We start from the raw sequence: 17,743 nt of genomic DNA on the forward strand, positions 1-17,743 counted from the left end.
TGGGGAGGGGAAAGGAGGAAAGGAGGGGGTTCTCAGAGAGAAGGATCTAGGCCAGCCAAGAGGAGCTCAGAGCCCACTCACCTGCCCCAGGCAGAAAACCATTTTAGACCTGGGGAGTAGGGGCACAGGCGGTGGGGTGGATAGCTTCCATTCGGGGTCTGGGCAGTGAAGCCCAGGCCCCCAGCAGCGGGGCCAGCAGACACAGCGGGTCGGCTCAGGCTCGGCCCCAAAGGGCGGCCGCGCGCGGGGCCAATCCGGCCACTGGGGCGCTCCCCGGCGGCCTTTCCGGGCCTTGCGGCTTCCTCCAGGCGCCCCGCCTCTTGGGCTCCCGGGGCCGCCCCCGGCCCCCATTCTGCCCGGCCTGGCGGTGGCGGCCTCCGCGGCGACTGGCCCGGCGGCCCGGAGTCGGAGCGCGGTGAGTGCTTGCTTGCGTGGCGTGGGCGCAGTGGCCTTGGTGCATGGCCGGGCCGCGTGTCCGCAGCCCCTGGGCCAGCCCGCGGGCTTATAAACTCGGGGATCCCGAGATCCCCTGCCCCCACCCCCTCCCCAGGTCCCCCGAGGCTGCCCAGCTTGCTGATCTGTCTGTCCACTTCTCCTGGGGACAGCTCAAGTTGTGCTGGAGGACCCCCCCCCCCTTCCCGGGCCCTGTGTGTGCGGGTTGGGGTTGGGGTTGAGGTTGCAAGCGGATCTATCACGAGGTGGACCATTTGGGAAGGCGAAGCGGCCAGCAGGCTGGATGGAGCCAGGAGGCCTGCAGAGGAAACTGGCCCTGACCACTGTCTGGAAGAGCCCCGGGAATGGAAGGGAGAGGGGAAGTGCTGAGGGGACACACAACCTAAGTACCTCCTGCCCCCTGGCCCAGAGGTCCAGGCGTGGGCGCTGGATGGTCCATAGTCTGCAGTGGACGCTTGGAGGGCCAGAGTGTGAAAACAGGTGGGGCGTGTCTGGGTCGCTGGGAGACAAAGAACAGCCTCTGGGATGGGACATTTGTGTGAGGGGATGGAGAGGGCAGGGGTGAGCTTCAGGGGAGGGGTCTCTTTTGTCCCCAACCATCTCATCTCTTCCTTTGGTAAGTTGGGGGGTGGGTGGGCTCAGATACTCAACTGTAGAAAGAGGGGATTTATTTCTAAGACAAATGAGTCCTGGATGACTCAGGGGATCCAGCACTGAGTGGAAGCACCGATAGGAAAAGGGAAAAGCTTGCAGGGGACTTGCAGGGGCTGTTGGACTGAATTGAGGAAGGAATTAAAAGATGTTTCTTTCAAACTGGATGTGGATGTTTGTATCTTCTTCCTTATATGTTTCTGCTGTCAAACTCAGCGTGAAAACGATAATAAACTGGGGTTATTTTTGTTTGTTTTGTTTTCTTTTTGGTCCCACCCACCGTCGCTCAGGGGTTGCTCCTGTCAGGCTAGAAGGACCATATGTAATGCTGAGGTTCTATCCGGGGGTTGTCCCAGGTTGGCCATGTGCAAGGCAAACGCCTTACCACTGTACTATCAGTCTGGCCCCTGTTTTGTTTGTTTGTTTGTTTGTTTTGTTTTGGGTAGAAGGTGTATATCTTCAGTACTCAAGGCTTGCCTCCTGTCTCTGTGCTCAGGGACATTACTCATAGGGCTGGGGAACCCTGCATAGTGCTAGTGATGACCTGGGGTCTGCTTTGGGCAAGGCAAATGCCTTAACCCCTGTATGTACTCTTGTGGAGGCTCTTCTGTTGTGTTTTTGTTTGTTTTGTTTTGTGCCATGCCCAACAATGCTCAGAGGTAACTTAATCTTTATGAGGCTTGAAGGACCTATATGTAGCGCTAGGAGCAAATTTAGGTCTATGTACAACCTCTCGAGACAAGTACTGTACCCACTGGTTGTACTATCTCTCTCCCTGACTGTTCTTTTTTTGTTTTGTTTTGTTTTTTGGGCCACATCCGTTTGATGCTCAGGGGTTACTCCTGGCTAAGCACTCAGAAATTGCCCCTGGCTTGGGGGGACCATATGGGACACCGGGGGATCGAACCGCAGTCCTTCCTTGGCTAGCCCTTGCAAGGCAGACACCTTACCTCTTGCACCACCTCTCCAGTCCCTGTTCTGTTCTTAAGAATGGTCTTTATTTAGTTCCATCTTCTGTCATTCCCTTTGACTGCCTAGAATTCCCAGGAAATCTGACACTGCTCAACCCTGCTTGTAGTTTGGGGCCCTCCTAGATGTGGGGTGCTTTGGAGGCCAAGGAAACTTGAAGCCTATTTTCTGATCATTGTGTATTCCTTGTGATGATAACAGGTGGAGCTCACATACTTAGTGCTTGAAGAGCCCCATCACTTGTGTGCTTGGGCACATTTTGGCTGTTGTGCTTTCTAGCAACCAAACTTGGTCACTCACACTTGGTTATGGGATGCTGGACATAGCATACTTGGTGGTGGCACTGGGGATCCTGAAGAACAATGCTGCCGTGACCTCACTGGTATGGTATCTGGGTGGTATCTGGACTGGAACACTGCAACCTCATTTTTGTAAGGCAGGTACTTTGCCATTGAGCTACTGCACCCCTGAGATTGTCTGGCCTGCCACCTCTGTTGGGCTGGCTCAATCTAACTAGTAGTGAGATCTAGGGCCAGTGGCTTGTGATATCTCTGATGTCCAGTTCTTTGGAAAAATGGGAACATTCGGGGTGATTACATTTCCCTGCTAGTGGGATCCCTTGCACTTAAAACACCAACATGTTCGTCAATAGTTGAACATGGAAATCTTTTCCTCTGTAGTAAATGTCTCACAATCTGACATAAAGTCACCTAGATGTTGGTGAAATTTTTCTTCATCATCTGGGGGGTCAGTTCTGTGCCTGTGGTATGATTTGTTTTGATTTTAGGATCTCATGCATTCGAAGCATGTGCTTTACCACTAAGCTACATCCCAACTTGCACATGTGTTTTTGCACTATAGGGGTGCAGGGCAAGGGGACTTGAAGGAAGTGAGCTCTGTACCTTTAGTGATGTTTCTTTTTTTTTTTTCCCCTTCCCCCTTTAGTGATGTTTCTATTGATCATGATCTTTTCAGTTCTTCCCTCTTTCCAAGACATCTCTGCCAGTTTCTCTTGCCACCTGCAGTGAGTTTTCTTATTTATTCTAGACCCCTTGCTGCAAGACACCAGCTATCCAGCTTATTAAAATTGAGGTTGCAAGCCTGCAGGGAGAAAGGGCCACGGGCAAGGGCCCCTTTGCATTTATGTCCTTGATTCAGCTATGCCTGGGGAGCCCAACAGGAACTGACTGTCTGAATGTGTCTCATGCTCAGTTTCTAGTTTCTGACAGCTGGGTTGGGGGCTTCTTTAAAGTTGGTGGACAGAACAGTCAGAGGTGGCTTCTCCCTTAAATGGTGGCCTTATCTGTACTTACAATGCATCCATCCTTCTTCTGAACTGGATCAGCTTTCGTGGGAGCTATCTAATAGTGTTTGGGGTCTGGGATGTGATGTGATCTCAGAGCCATGCACAAGATTTTATAGTACCCAAAGAGACTCCCAGTGCATGGGGAAGAGCAAGCCTATGGTCTGTGGCCTCTTGGCTTCCAGCTGGCAGCCCCAGTTTGGAACGCACAAAGGCAGCCTCTGAGATTCTTCTGACTACATGAGCCCAGGCCTAAGTCAAGGCAGCAGCAGAGGAGGAGGAGGAGCAGTGGGATGATGTCACTGCCATGAGCTCATCCTCTGGGTGACCACTGCTCACTGCTGTCCTTTTCCCACACCCCACAGCAGGAACTCCCGCCTCAAAGAAGAAAAGAGAACTAGAGCTTGATGGGGGTGAGTGTGAGAAATGATCCATTGAATCCTGGAGAGACTTCTTTGGTTTGGCTGACTCAGTGGGTGGAAGCTGTGACAGAAGGTCACATGTGCCATTGTGTGACCCTCCCCACCCCCTCTGCAGGATGAGGGTCCCCTGAGAGCACTGCTGTCAGTAGGTTTGGGAATGTAGAGCTTTGCTGGCTGCCGAATAGTTACCATCTGGCTTCATCATCACAACTTCCAGAGGTCAACTGAGATCCTGAAAGGGGTGTCACATGCACGGGACAGCCCAGATGGAGCTGAGGTATTGTCTGCCTCTGGATCTAACTTTTTTTTTTGAGGGGGGGTTCACACCCTGCAGCACTTAGGTGTTACTCCTGGCTCTATGCTCAGAAATAACTCCTGGCAGGCTCAGGGGACCATATGGGATGCCGGGATTCGAACCACTGTCCTTCTGCATGCAAGGCAAACACCTTACCTCCATGCTGTCTCTCCGGCCCTTGAATCTGGCTCTCTTGACCACTCTGAAGACATTCAGATTTCATCCCATTCTGGAACCTGACGAGAGGTGTGACAGGTGTGATGGGTCGATGCAGAGAGCTAGAGAAGGACCTACCTGAGCTGGGGTCTCCAAGAGCTCCCCAAATACCCACAATTTTGAACAGCTGCCTGCATTTCCCACTTACTGTGGCCCAAACCTTTGAACAGGAGGCTTCCCCAGACCTGGGACCTGGGAGAAGGGGTGCATGCAGGTTTTGTTGAGAGCCTTTGAATAGGCAGGGGTGCTTCTGGAATGGGTTTTGGGGGAGGCCCTGTTCTAGGACCAGGTAGCATCTGGGACGGTAGGGGCTGAAGCCTGAGATGCTTGATGGGTGTAGAGTTACTGTCTGGGGGGGGGGGTGAAGGGGAAGGGAACCACCAAGGATGAGCCACACTCCAGAGTGTTCTGGTTTGGACTAGGGGTGCTGGTGGGGATCTAGGTGGAAAAGAAAGTCCTGGATGGAGTCCCAGTCCTAGGAGGCTCGCAGAGCCTTTGACTGGGTAGTGGGGGTGAGGAAAGGAGGTTAAGTGCAGGGGTGTCATGATAGTGGAACTGATAACTGTTAACCCTGCTCGCTGTGCCCCCTTCCCACTTTCCTCTCTGTACAGGTCGTGGGTTCTGTCACTGTCCTACATCCCTGTGGTAGAGGGGCACTCCCGTGTGCTGAGTTTGATACTCTGTCAGTTCCTAAAGCTTTAGAGGCAACCCCATATGAGGCTTAGGAGGAGAGGGGTAATTCTCCTTTGATGAGGCTGCTAGAGACTTAGGATTGCTGGAGAAAGCAAGTCAGCCTGGCTTCCAGGGAGAGAGGACGCCTCCCAATGGCACAGGCATGTTCAATCTCAGAGACAACTTGGAGGGAGTGTTCCCATCTCTCACCTCTCTGGGGCCGCCTGTACCCAGCATCCACCTTGCAGTTTGGCCTCAGGTCTTTTCTCTCTCATCTTCCCCTCATTCCTAACTTGCTGGCTACACCAGGGACTATAGGATGGAAAAGAGACCCCCCTCAAAGCAGCCATGGTCCAGGAGCCTTGACATCAAAGCTCCCATGTGTTTCAGAGTTCTGTGCCTTCCATAGTGTGTGTGCATATATATCTTTGTGCTTTATGTGTGAGCGATTGTCTCTCTGTGTGTACATATGTGAATGGACGCATGTATGTGTTTATATGTGCATGAGAGTATGTATGAATCTGTAGACTCAGGGTCCACACTCTTGGCTGCAGTGCTCAAACACTTTTTCATTTGTGGTATTTACTGGGGTCACACCTCTTACTGGTAATTTTGACACGTACCTGCTGTGCTGGAGACCCCAAACAGCTGAGCAGCTTTGACAGTGCTCTGTAAAAGTGGCTGCCTCACATGTGAACACTGAGCCATCTTCTGGCCCCTGTGTGTTTGTGCTTAAGGGCCAAGGCATACATTTCCAGTTCTGAGACTGTGCCACACTGCCTGTCAGGGATCTCTTGAGTCCTGTAAGAAGCAGACTCATTTGGGGGTGACCGTGTTCTCCCTGCCATAAGAGGGTGTGATAACCAGGCTCTGGGTGACAATAATGTCCTCATGCATTGACAGCCCCTGAGTTGTCAGATTCCACTTCAGCGGGAGAGGTTGTAGTGTGGATGGTGTGGCCTGGGATGGCCAGGTTCTTTCTGTCCAGGTTTTCTCTCTGTTGTGCTTCCTCTGGTCAGGAGGAAGCAGGCAGAGATGCCAAGAAAACCTCAGCCCTGCCCTGCAGGGTTGGCCATCTGGACAGACCTTCTGCCGTCCTGACTCACATAGCAATCATTGCCCTGGAAGGATTAATTTTTTCCCTGGGTTGGGGAGTGGTGCCCCAAGGGCAGCCTGGAACTTATTAAAGAGCCAAACTGACTCAGAAATCAGGGAAAGGGTAGGTCTGGGGGATTTCCAGGGAGCTCTGGAGATCCCCTCTGCTCTCCAATCCCCACCCATAAATGCAGCACCTTCTCCTTCAGTCAGTAAATTTTGATCGTTTTGCTTACTTTGCATCCTAGAACCAGAGGGTAGATTCTGTTGTGCCTATTTTACAAGAGAGCAAACTGAGGTTCAAAGAAGAGTTATTTTTTCTAAATCACTAAGTGACAGTTGGAATTAAGTTCAGCTGTAAAGTCTTCTTGCATTTTAGCACTCCTTCCATGAAATCCGTTATGCACGTGTTAATGATCCTGTACAATAAAAATATCAATAAGCCACAAGCTGGGTGAGACTGCCCCAGGTATTGTTTCTAACCCCTTAGGCAGATGGGTCTGATGAAGCAGGGTAGTGGCTGAGAAATAATACACCAAGCCAGTGAGTTAAAGTTTCATTGGAGTTAGTCTGCTTTTTTGTCTCATAGCCTTTCTCTGCCATCTGCAACCTCTGCCATGTGTTGCCTATGTCATTTGCTCTCTCTAGCCCAAAGCCAGACCCTTTAGTTTGTTATCTAGAACCCTACCCACCAGGGTGGAGGAAGGTCCTTGTAAAAGGTGGGCTTTTATATACCAAAAGAAGAGGTTAGGGTAAAAGGAAATTGGGGGAAGGATTCACTTTATTCATTTATTTTGGTTTTTGGGTCATATCCAGTGTTGTTCAGGGGTTACTCCTGGTTCTGTGCTCAGAAATCACTCCTGGCAGGCTCTGGGACCATATGGAATGCTGGGAATCAAACCACTGTCTGTCCTGGGTCTGCTGTGTGCAAGGCAAATCCCCTACCACTGTGCTAACTCTCTGGCCTTGGAAGGGTTCACTTTACATGGTCCTACCTAGATTTCTTCCAGAGTTAAGGGGACAAGGCCCAGAGAGGTGATGGGCTTGCCTTCCCCAGCCTCATAAGTGAGTAGTGGTACCTAGTCCAAGATCCAAGATTCTCGTTTTCTTTGGGTAACTGCAAAAGAGTTACAGGCTCATCGCTAAAGTTACAGAAATGTGGCAGCTAAAAATAAGAAGACCTAATTGGGAGGCCTATATTGCCTACGTTAACTTACCTTTGTAAAAATGTATCTTAAGATATCTTAAGATAGCCTCCCCAATCACTTTCTTCTTTCAAATACCTTTTCTCCCTTTTTCTTTCTTAATTTCCTTTTTTTATATATATTAATTTTATCTTTATAATCTATTTTTTATATATACATATTATCTCTACTGTCACCAATTTTGGTGCTTCTTGGTCAAAAACCAAGGAAACGTCTTGCCTGGGATAAAAGCTCAGACCACACGTGTGGTCTGTCATCCTTACCTGGAATAGCACCAACAATACAAAAGGACATCACACATTTTGTATAGGCACAGTAAATAAGGGGAAATCATGGACTCAGACACAAGATCTTATCTTCTATGATAAGAACTCACACTTTTTATACAAGGGTGCCTCCCATCCTGGATGTATGTCATGTGGATACAACTCAGTCTCCATGAGATTGGACATTGTTAATTCATTCTCAAATCCCAGATCCCAGACGTAGAACTGAAACAAACTCATGCAACAACACCAGGAACTAAGTTGCGTTGGGAGATATACTTGTGCCAGTGTTAATATGACAACGAGGACAGCGAGGAAATGAAAACTTGACCTAAGACCAGGAGGTCCTATCACATCACCTAACACTAAGCGGAAATTAGAAGAAGTACCGTCCTTTGAACTATGGAAAATAAGAGCACTAACTACAGAAACCTGACTTTGACAACTGTGACTGAACAGAACCTACCTGGAGACCATTAAGGAAAACCCTACCCTAGGCTATAGCCCAGGGATTTTACAAAGATCAAGACTTCTTAGTACAGAGGCCCAATTCTGACAACAGAGACTGAGCAGAACCATTGGAACCATAATTTCCTAGACTTCAGCTTAGGGAACGAGCAAAAACATGGAGCACATGATACAGAAAACTGAACACACCAACAATGGTGGAACAGTACCTCTAGAACCTTAAAGACTCTATCCGAGGTCCTGTCCTAGGACCTGCGCAAATACCAAGACTGCTTACTATAGTGGCCTTATTTTTTCATCCACAACAGAGAAGAAAGGTTCCTGACACCACAAAAACAAAAATCAACAACAACAAAAACAAACAAACAAACAAACAAAACAACCCTGGGATATGGCAATGAGAAGGTATGGAGCCAGTGGTTGCTCCCATGACAATATGCTTCAAGAATGGAGAAACCCTGAATCTATTAGGCCACGGGAATTCCTTCCTTCCCCAATACTTGCTGTGCCTATACAAAAAAAAAAAAAAAGGTGGGGTAACACAAACCCTGCCACTGCAGCACCTTTTCTGGTGTTGTTTTGTTTTATTTTTTGTTTGTTTTTTTTTGATATTATCTTCCTTCTCCTTTTTCTTACACTTTTGTTTTCTTTTCCACTTTTGTGGATACTATTAGGTGATTTATTATTATTATTATTATTATTATTTTAGTAGTTGATTCCAAATTCTTTCTCCTCTTTTCCTTAACCTTTTAACCTCCAACAGAATAGCATAATTTGAATCATTCAGCCTCATAAATTAAGGGGAGAAAATGATACCAGGACCAGTCATATGAACATGTAGTGTAAGTTAAAAAATGACCAGAGTGGAACACCAAACAGAATAGATACCCAACCTATAACAAGCTGTAAGGCGGTGACAATTTGCAGTAGGATTCTGGGGGGTAAAGGAGTGAGATGTGGGAGACATGCTGGGAACGAGTGGAGGGAGGATAACATTGGTGGTGGGAATGCCCTTCATTCATTGTCACTATGTATCGTAAATAATTCTATGTAAATGAACTTCAGTCACAATAAAAAAAATTGTCTAGCAAAAAAAAAAAAAAAGAGGAAGTAGACGTATTCCCATCACCCAGAGTTCAGGGTCCCACTTCAAACGGTTGGTTTCTGCTTTCTAAACACCCATGCTTCAGCCCTTCCATTCATTGACTGAGCAGTGCATTGAGAGATAAGCATGTGCTAAAATTGAGTAGCCTTGGTTCCTGTTTTGTGGGACTTCAGTCTAGTATCTGGAAAGCAGTCTGTGTAATGAATCACAGGGACTTCCTAAGAGGAGCAGAACTATTACCCGGCTTTTCAGCCAAGGTGCCCTCAGGATAAAGAAGTCATCCGGACCTCATATCAGCCTGGACCTCAGCCCGAAAGAAGGAATTGTGTTTGCAAGGCCCTATGAGTAGGGAAGAAGAACTGGGAGTTTGCTCTTGGTGAGGGTTGGAGAAGAGGTGGAATACTTAGGGTAGGGGGGTCAGACTTGAACAGATTCTGTAGAGGGGCTGGTTAACTCCTGAAAGTGACAAACAGTGACAAACATGGAACATGTATGCTTTTGTTGTTATTGTGTTTTGGGCCACTCCTGGGTGCTAAGGGCTTACTCCTGACTGTGCTCAGGACTCCTGACCATGCTTGGGAGACCACATAGGATGCTGGGGATTGAACCTGGGTTGGCTGTCTGCTATGCAAATACCCTACCTGCTGTGCTATTGCTCTGGCCCCACATATGCATGCTTTCATAGGGGCTAAAGTTTAAAGTATGTTTTAAACAGCTAACACTTTAGCTGCCTGAGTAGAGGATCTACTGGAGAAGAGAGCTGAAGGGAATGGGAGAGGGTTGATGAGTGGAAAAGCTTCTGTGGTCATCCATAAAATCTACTTTGGCAAATCCAAGAGACACAGAGGTGGAGAGAAATCGGGAGAGTGAATCTATATCAGGGCCTGACAAGCTGTTCCTGCTGAGGGCCAGAAAGTAAATATTTTAGGCTCTGTGACTATTGTAGCCATTCTGTTCTGCTGTTGTAGGCAAAGCAGCCATGGACAATAAGTAAATGAATGAAGTATGGCTGTATTCCAGGGAGACTATTTATGGATACGTAAATGTAAATTTCATAGAATTTCCATGTGCCATGAAATAGTTTTCTGACTTTTCCCCCAGTCCTTTCTTTCTTTCTTTCTTTCTTTCTTTCTTTCTTTCTTTCTTTCTTTCTTTCTTTCTTTCTTTCTTTCTTTCTTTCTTTCTTTCTTTCTTTCTTTCTTTCTTTCTTTCTTTCCTTCCTTCCTTCCTTCCTTCCTTCCTTCCTTCCTTCCTTCCTTCCTTCCTTCCTTCCTTCCTTCCTTCCTTCCTTCCTTCCTTCCTTCCTTCCTTCCTTCCTTCCTTCCTTCCTTCCCTCCTTCCTTCTTTCTTTCTTTCTTTCTTTTTTGTGTTTTTTTTTGGTTTTTTTTTTGGGGGGGGTCACACCCGGCAGTGCTCAGGGGTTATTCCTGGCTCTAGGCTCAGAAATTGCTCCTGGCAGGCACGGGGGACCATATGGGACGCCGGAATTCGAACCAATGACCTCCTGCATGAAAGGCAAATGCCTTACCTCCATGCTATCTCTCCGGCCCCCCCAAATCCTTTCTAAGGTAACATCAGGACCAGGAAGATCACTCAAACAACTGGAACACATACCTGGCATGCACAACATCGCCCCAAGTTGCATCCCCAGCACTGCATGGCTTTCCTAATATAGCTGGGTATAGTTCTGGTGGCCCCCAGAACCTCTGAAGAATTTCCCTCAAAGCAAAAGAAAACAAGTTGAAAAAGTAAAATCTTTTTTTTTTTTTTCTGGACAAAATAGATGGTGGACTCTATCTGGTTCTTGGGCTGACTCGAAGACTTCTAAGATCAGTTTTGGCATTAGAAGTTGGTTGTTGATGAAGAATTGTGGGAGAGAAACACAGAAATGGCTAGCAGAGGAATGGCTAGTCGTTCCTTTTCCAAGGATCAAGAGATTGGAGGGTCATGTGAAAAGGGAGAGGTCTGTGAGTCATTGGAACAGAGATGTTTGGGTAACAGTAGGGTATAAGTTTAGAGCTCAGATGAAAAGTGTGCACAGAAATAAATTTGGGAGTTGCAAGCATATCAATGCCATTTAAAACCATGGGAGTGGACAAAATCACTTAGGAAAAAAAAAAAGCATTGGGGAATGAGCCTAGGAACAAGCTGCAGAGGGTTTGATTTGTGAAAAGTTAAGTCTTCGGTGCCATCTTGATGACGTAGATATAGAGAGAGTTGACATTACTGGTGGTTTTGGAACTTCACTGTTAACACAGAATGAGACCATACATATCACATATTCTTTAGACACACACATCACAGAGTTAGTTCTACTCTAGTACCGCTTCTTTGGAAAAGTTGTATGTGACAAGTTAATGTTCTTGTCTCCCCTCTTTTGTTTTTGGGTCATACTGACTGTACACAGGACTTATTCATGGAGCTATGTTCAGAGATCATGCTTGGGAAGGCTCAGGGGACTGTATGCATTGCAAGGGATTGAACCTGATTTGTCTGTGTGCAAGGCAAGTGCTCTACCCACTGTACTATCTCTCCAGAGGTACTTCCTCTTGCTTCCCTTTTTTTATTACTTTATTTAGACACCATGATTCACATACTTGTTCATAATACATTTGTTTTTTGCCATTCCATGTTCTTTTTTTTTTTTTTCATTCCAAGTTCTAACACCGTTCCCACCATCAGTGTAATATTCCCTCTACCATTGTTCCTGGATTCTACTCACCCCCAAGCTTGTCCCTTTGGCAGGCACAAAATAATTTACTTTATATTGCTTGTTTACAACTAAGTGGTAATGGAGTTACCACTAAACCCTGCCAAAAGCGATCCCTGAGCAGAGAGCCAGAGATCTGGCTCAGAATCCTGGTGCTCTGAGCATCATCTGATGTGGCTCCCAAACAAACAAACAATAACCAAATCTTATCAGTAAAGGTAATATTACCTATTAATTGATTAATCAAATAAGTGAGTCTACCTGAGTAGCAAGTCCACATTTCTTTCTTTTTTTGGTTTTTGGGCCACACCCGGTGATGCTCAGGGGTTACTCCTGGCTATGCGCTCAGAAATTGCTCCTGGCTTGGGGGGCCATATGGGATGCCAGGGGATCTACCGAGGTCCATCCTGGGTCAGCTGCATGCAAGGCAAACACCCTACCACTGCGCTCTCACTCCGGCCCTGCAAGCCCACATTTCTATGACAACCCTTTCATCCTCTCATCTATAAACAAAAATTGAATCAAAATATCGTATTTGGTCTGTGCCTTTTAGCTTTTCCTCCTGCATCACCTGCTTGCATTCCACAACCAGTCCTGCTTGCCGCCCCACTCAAAGGCCTCACTGCTTTACACAGGTTTTTCTTGGCCATAGCTTTTCTCAGTGATTTCTGGGGGATTTGGGACAACTTTCAAAGCTCATTCAGCTTTGGGGTTACCTTGCTACTGAATCTTAAAAATCACACTGGTATGGCTTGCAGGTAATAGAAACCTAGCACTATTTTTTGTTTGTTTTTTGCTTTTGTGGGGGGCTATATTTGGCGAAGGCTCAGAGCTTATTCCTGGTGGTGCTCAGGGGACCCTCCATGACTAGCTGTATTCAAGGCAAGAACCTTACCCTCTGTATGATTTGTTTTTGCAATGTTGGAAATCAAACCCAGAGCTTCACACAGGCAAGTGTGAACTCTACTGATGTACTCTACCACTGGTCTTAAAAAATTTTTTTAGGGGCCCGAGAGTGGAGCAGGGTGTAAAGGATCTGGCTTGCATGCACTAGCCTAGGACGGACTGTGGTTCAATCCCCCAATGTCCCATATGGTCCCCCAAGCCAGGGGCGATTTCTGAGTGTATAGCCAGGAGTAACCCCTGATTGTCACCGGGTGTGGCCCAAAAACCAAAAAAAAAAAAAAAAATTTTTTTTTTTTTTTTGGTTTTTGGGCCACACCCGTTTGACGCTCAGGGGTTACTCCTGGCTATGTGCTCAGAAATCGCCCCTGGCTTTGGGGGGACCATATGGGACGCCGGGGGATCGAACCGTGGTCCGTTCCTTGGTAGTGCTTACAAGGCAGACACCTTATCTCTAGCGCCACCTTCCCGGCCCCCCCAAAAAAATTTTTTTAATGGAAATGTCTAGCTCATATATCTGGGCAATCTTGACTCAGTCAGAGGCATACTTGTTTTCAATATTCTGTAATCTTTTAGTCATCTTTGCCACTGATTATTTCTTTGTGTTGATCTTTCAGCTAGTATTTAATTCCTTGCTAATCAAGTCCTCTGTAACATTCTTAGCAAGAATATATTTTGGGGAAAATGTGGGGGAAACAACACCTTGGTGGTGCACAGGGACAACTCGAAGCTCTGTGCTCAGGAATCACAGCTGGAGGTACACAAGTGGTCCTTGGGATAGAACTTGAGTTGCCCATATGCAAGACAAGAATCTTTTCTGTTAGCCCCAGTTGCAAAGTTTGGGAAGCTTCTGATTGGTTATGGATTTATTTTTAGCGAATTGCTGGGTGAGAATAGGGTAATATTTCTCCAATGGGTTGGGACTACTCTCCTGTTGGTGCCTGAGGCTGGGGTCAGCCTCCCCAGCATACACTTCCCTGTAGGAAAGAGGGTCCCTGTTATTAGAAGGAGAAAGCTTAAAACAAGCGAGAGCTATCCTTGAGTTAAGGATGTGGAGCAGAACAAGTAAAAGTATCTAACTAGTGAGGGTATGCTGGGAAGGTTTGCTCAGCATCTGTTCTGCTTCCCTGTCAAGTGATGGAATAGAAGCTGTGAGTCCAAAATGCAGCTTCAGGCCAGGTGGGGAGGTAGCAATCTGTTTTACATAAATTTATCTCCAGGTCCCTGGAATTGCTTGAGCTGGTGCTGGGGCAATTCAGAGCAATCTCAAAGGAGTTGTCAGAACAGACTGGGGTAAACAGTGGGAGGTGGTGCAGGTGGAGAGATGGAATTCCAGTTTCCCACTGTGTTCTGAATCAATGCAGGGTCCTTAACTAACCCTTGTCTGTCTCCCTGCTCTTTCTTCTCTCTGACTCTCCACACCCTGAGGCCCAGAATGTGCTTGCTCTGAAATGATGCTATGCCCTCAGCCGAAGTTCTGGGTCCTTTCGAGCTCCTAGCTAAGTCCTGTATAACTCCAATACCTGGTATAAACCTGCATCAAATAACTTGTCATATTCTATGTTTATTCTAGACTTTTACCATGCATTTTTTTGTTTGCTTGTTTTGGGGCCACACCAAGCTTAGGGATTGCTCCTTACTCTGCACTCAGGAATAACTTCTGGTGATGCTTTGTGGAATATCTAGGATGCTGAGGATCAGACCTAGGTCTGCTGTGTGCTTGGCAAATGCCTAACCCACTGTACTATCACTCCAGTTCCTCCCTGTGCATTTTGTCCGTTTTTATTTTATTTTATTATCATTCTGTTGGTTTGTGGGGCCACATCTGTTAGTGTGCAGGGCTTGTTTCTGATGGTGCTCAGGGCTTATTCCTGGAAGTACTCAAAGGACCATATGGGGTGCTGAGGATCAAATTCTTATAGACTGCATGCAAAGCATGTAAATTCCTTACCCACTGTACTATCTCTCCAGGCCATTCTGTTTTTATTTTTTAAATGTGACTTTTAAATTTTTAAATTTTTATTTATTTATTTATTTGGGAGGTTTGGGCTATACCCGGTGGTGCTCAGGGGTTACTCCTGGCTTTGTGCTCAGAAATTTCTCCTGGCAGGCTCGGGGGACCATATGGAATGCCAGGGATTAAACTCGGGTCTGTCCCAAGCTGACTGTGTGCAAAGTAAATGCCCTTCCACTGTGCTATTACTCCAGCTCCTTAAGTGTGATTATTTTAAGAGGGCCTGGGAGCACCTGAACCTTAGGCACCTGCTTTACAAACCCTGTCACAGCTGCTTCACCACATGCCCAGTAACTCTGATCCCAGTAACTCTGCTCTTTGCAGATCTCAAATGCCAAAACCAAAAATATGGTCTCTGGGGAGCACCACAACCAAATGTGTAACTCCTGTCAAGCACTTCAGCTCTGACATGTGTGAATCTCATGGGCCAGCAGGTGTCCCACATGCCGTGTGTAAGCACTGCGGCAAGTTTGTGCAGCCCTGATCAATGCAAAATGACAGCAATGCCACAAATGGAAGGGGGCATTTAAAAATTAAAAAATTAGGGTCTGGAGCTATAATATAGAGAAGGGCACTTTCTCTGCACATAGTCAATCTGGGTTGGATCCCCGGCACCTCATTTGGTACCCAGAGCCTGCTAGGAGTGATCGCTTAGTGTAGAGCCAGGAATAAGTCCAAGCACCACATTGAATGCTAAACTTGAACAAAATAGCCCCCCCCACACCAAATTTAAAAAAAGTTAAATATGTGATGTTTCAAATAGACCATTTAGCAGCTTTGTAACTTGGGTAAGTTCTTTTATAGGGATGGGATAGAGTCAGGAGCACACTGGCATGCACCTGCCTGCATTCCACAATCAGCCCTGCTTGCCTCCCCACTCTGTGCTCAAGGCTTTCTCCTGGTAGGTGTCAGGGAACCCTTTGGGGTACTGGGGATTGCATCTGGGTCAGATGTAAGCAGGAAGCTCCTATTTTCCTATCTCTCCAACCCCCTGACCAAGTTTTTTCACATGTCTCTAAATGTTCTCATTTAAATGTCCTAAATGTTCTTATTTGTGAAAAAAAACAAACAAATAAACAACAGTTCCTACATCAGAGTTATTGGAAAACCTCAAGAAGTTCGTATTGTGTATAGCCTTTTGAACATAGTCTGTTACATAGCAGACATCCAACAAATGTTGGTTTTTGTTATTATTTTATAGGTAATTTATTTCCTATAATAATAAAACCAACTTGAGAATGAGAACATTTACAATTGATTGGCATGTTGCCTGGTATATAGAGACTAAAGTATTTTGTTACACAAATGGATAATTAATGCTAGAAGACTTGAAAAGTAATAATAACCATCTTTATGAGGGAATAAAGTAGATTGTGGAAGGAACAGATTGGTGCTCCTATGTTTAATCTGACAAACCCCCTAGAGCCAATTACCTACCATCTGTTCCAGGTGAGCCTTTCATGAGTTCCTTCTTATGCTATAGAGCAATCATGAAATCTCCTCACCCTTGGGCATGAGATGGATAAGGTGGTCATGGGTTACAAGCAGAACAGTGCCTAAACTGAAAGCCCTGAACAGTGGGGATGTTGATAAAACAGCAGGACCTTGTACCTTGGGACTTTCCAGTTCCCATCTGCTTTTAGCTGATCTGTTGACAGAGAGAAAAGGCAGGGAGAGGAGAGCAACCTTAGGGGCTGAGCTTCATTTGTTTGTTCCTGTCTCCACCCAGAACAATATGGTGCACCTTCTGTGTACAGTCAGATTAAGACTTTCAGGAACTTGAGGATGTGGCTCAGTGATAGATCGTCCACCTTGAAGGCACAAGACTAGCAAGTTTTATCTGAGGTACTATACCACATGCTCACAGTGGTCCCTGAGCTTCTGACATTTGTCATACCCAGGCCTACAAAGATGGGTGCACTCTCAGTCATCACAACCAAAGTGTATGTGTGAGCACTGCGCCTCTAGTTTGTGATTCTCAGCAAACTTAACCCCTCACCAACCCCAGCCTTTCAAAAGATTGTTACCTGATTATACAACACTGTCATCGTAGTTAAATTGTATAGTTAAGATGGTCAACTTCCTGTGATAGTTATTCTATCATCATTATCATCATCATCTTCCATCATGACAGGATAGACCCAGTTTAACTGGATAAAACTGCATAGTAGCAAAGGTAGCATTTTATTCAGCTTCACTCCTCTTTTCCCCAAGGTGATGACAGCATAGTTTGGGAGCAGTATCATTGTACGGACATGACTTCTAGTTGTCAGTCCTGGTCTTTACTTTGGGTTATTTTGATGGACATGATGACATGGCCAAGTGGTGATGTGATCTACAGGGAAAGGAAGATCAAGTACTTGAGGACCTTTTGTTAGGGACCGTCTTGTTTTAGGGGATCCAAGAGGGTTAATTGATGAGGAAAGGCATGGTCTATCTGTGCAGGAGATATATCTTGGCTCAGTGGAAGGCATACTCTCCACCAGTAGACGAAAAGCACCACCTTCGCAGCACAGGGGCATCTCTTATTGTAATAGCAAATATGGTGTAGTGGGGAGGGGAGAAAGGTTTCTGGTTCTGATACCTTGCTCTTAACTTCCACAGTTTCTCTAGAACTTATTGTGGGGCTTCTCATTCTATCATCTCCTGTGAGCCCACCTAGGTTTCCATACCTTGTCCCTCTCTGGTCTGAGCTCTGTGTCTAGAGTCCCAGGGACATTTTTGTTTGGGGCTGTGTTCAGGGATAACTCCTGGTTGTGTGCTCAGGGGTCACCCTGGTGGGTTCAGGGGACCCATATGAGGTGCCAACAGTCAAACTCAGGTGGGTTACATACAAGGTAATATTCTACCCATTGTATTATTGCTCTCTCCCTCTCCCTTGGACATTTTATTTTATTTTTGTTTTTTGGGTTACACCCGGCAGCACTCAGGAGTTACTCTGGCTCTATGCTCAGAAATCGCTCCTGTCAGGCTCAGGGGACCATACGGGATGCCGG

The 17,743-nt window shown here is 46.5% G+C and overlaps 1 protein-coding gene across 2 annotated transcripts in view; it reads left to right on the plus strand.

Annotated features, from left to right (window-relative positions):
* The first annotated feature begins 292 nt into the window (after window positions 1-292).
* The window catches only part of CD276 (CD276 molecule), a 37,755-nt gene continuing 20,304 nt past the window's right edge, over window positions 293-17,743 (plus strand). For both annotated transcript variants that reach the window (XM_049777875.1, XM_049777876.1), the window contains exon 1: window positions 293-415. The gene's annotated coding sequence lies outside the window, so the exon portion shown is untranslated. The remainder of the gene's footprint in view (window positions 416-17,743) is intronic.

This window comes from Suncus etruscus, chromosome 1, assembly GCF_024139225.1.
Source record: "Suncus etruscus isolate mSunEtr1 chromosome 1, mSunEtr1.pri.cur, whole genome shotgun sequence".
Classification (NCBI taxonomy): domain Eukaryota; kingdom Metazoa; phylum Chordata; class Mammalia; order Eulipotyphla; family Soricidae; genus Suncus; species Suncus etruscus.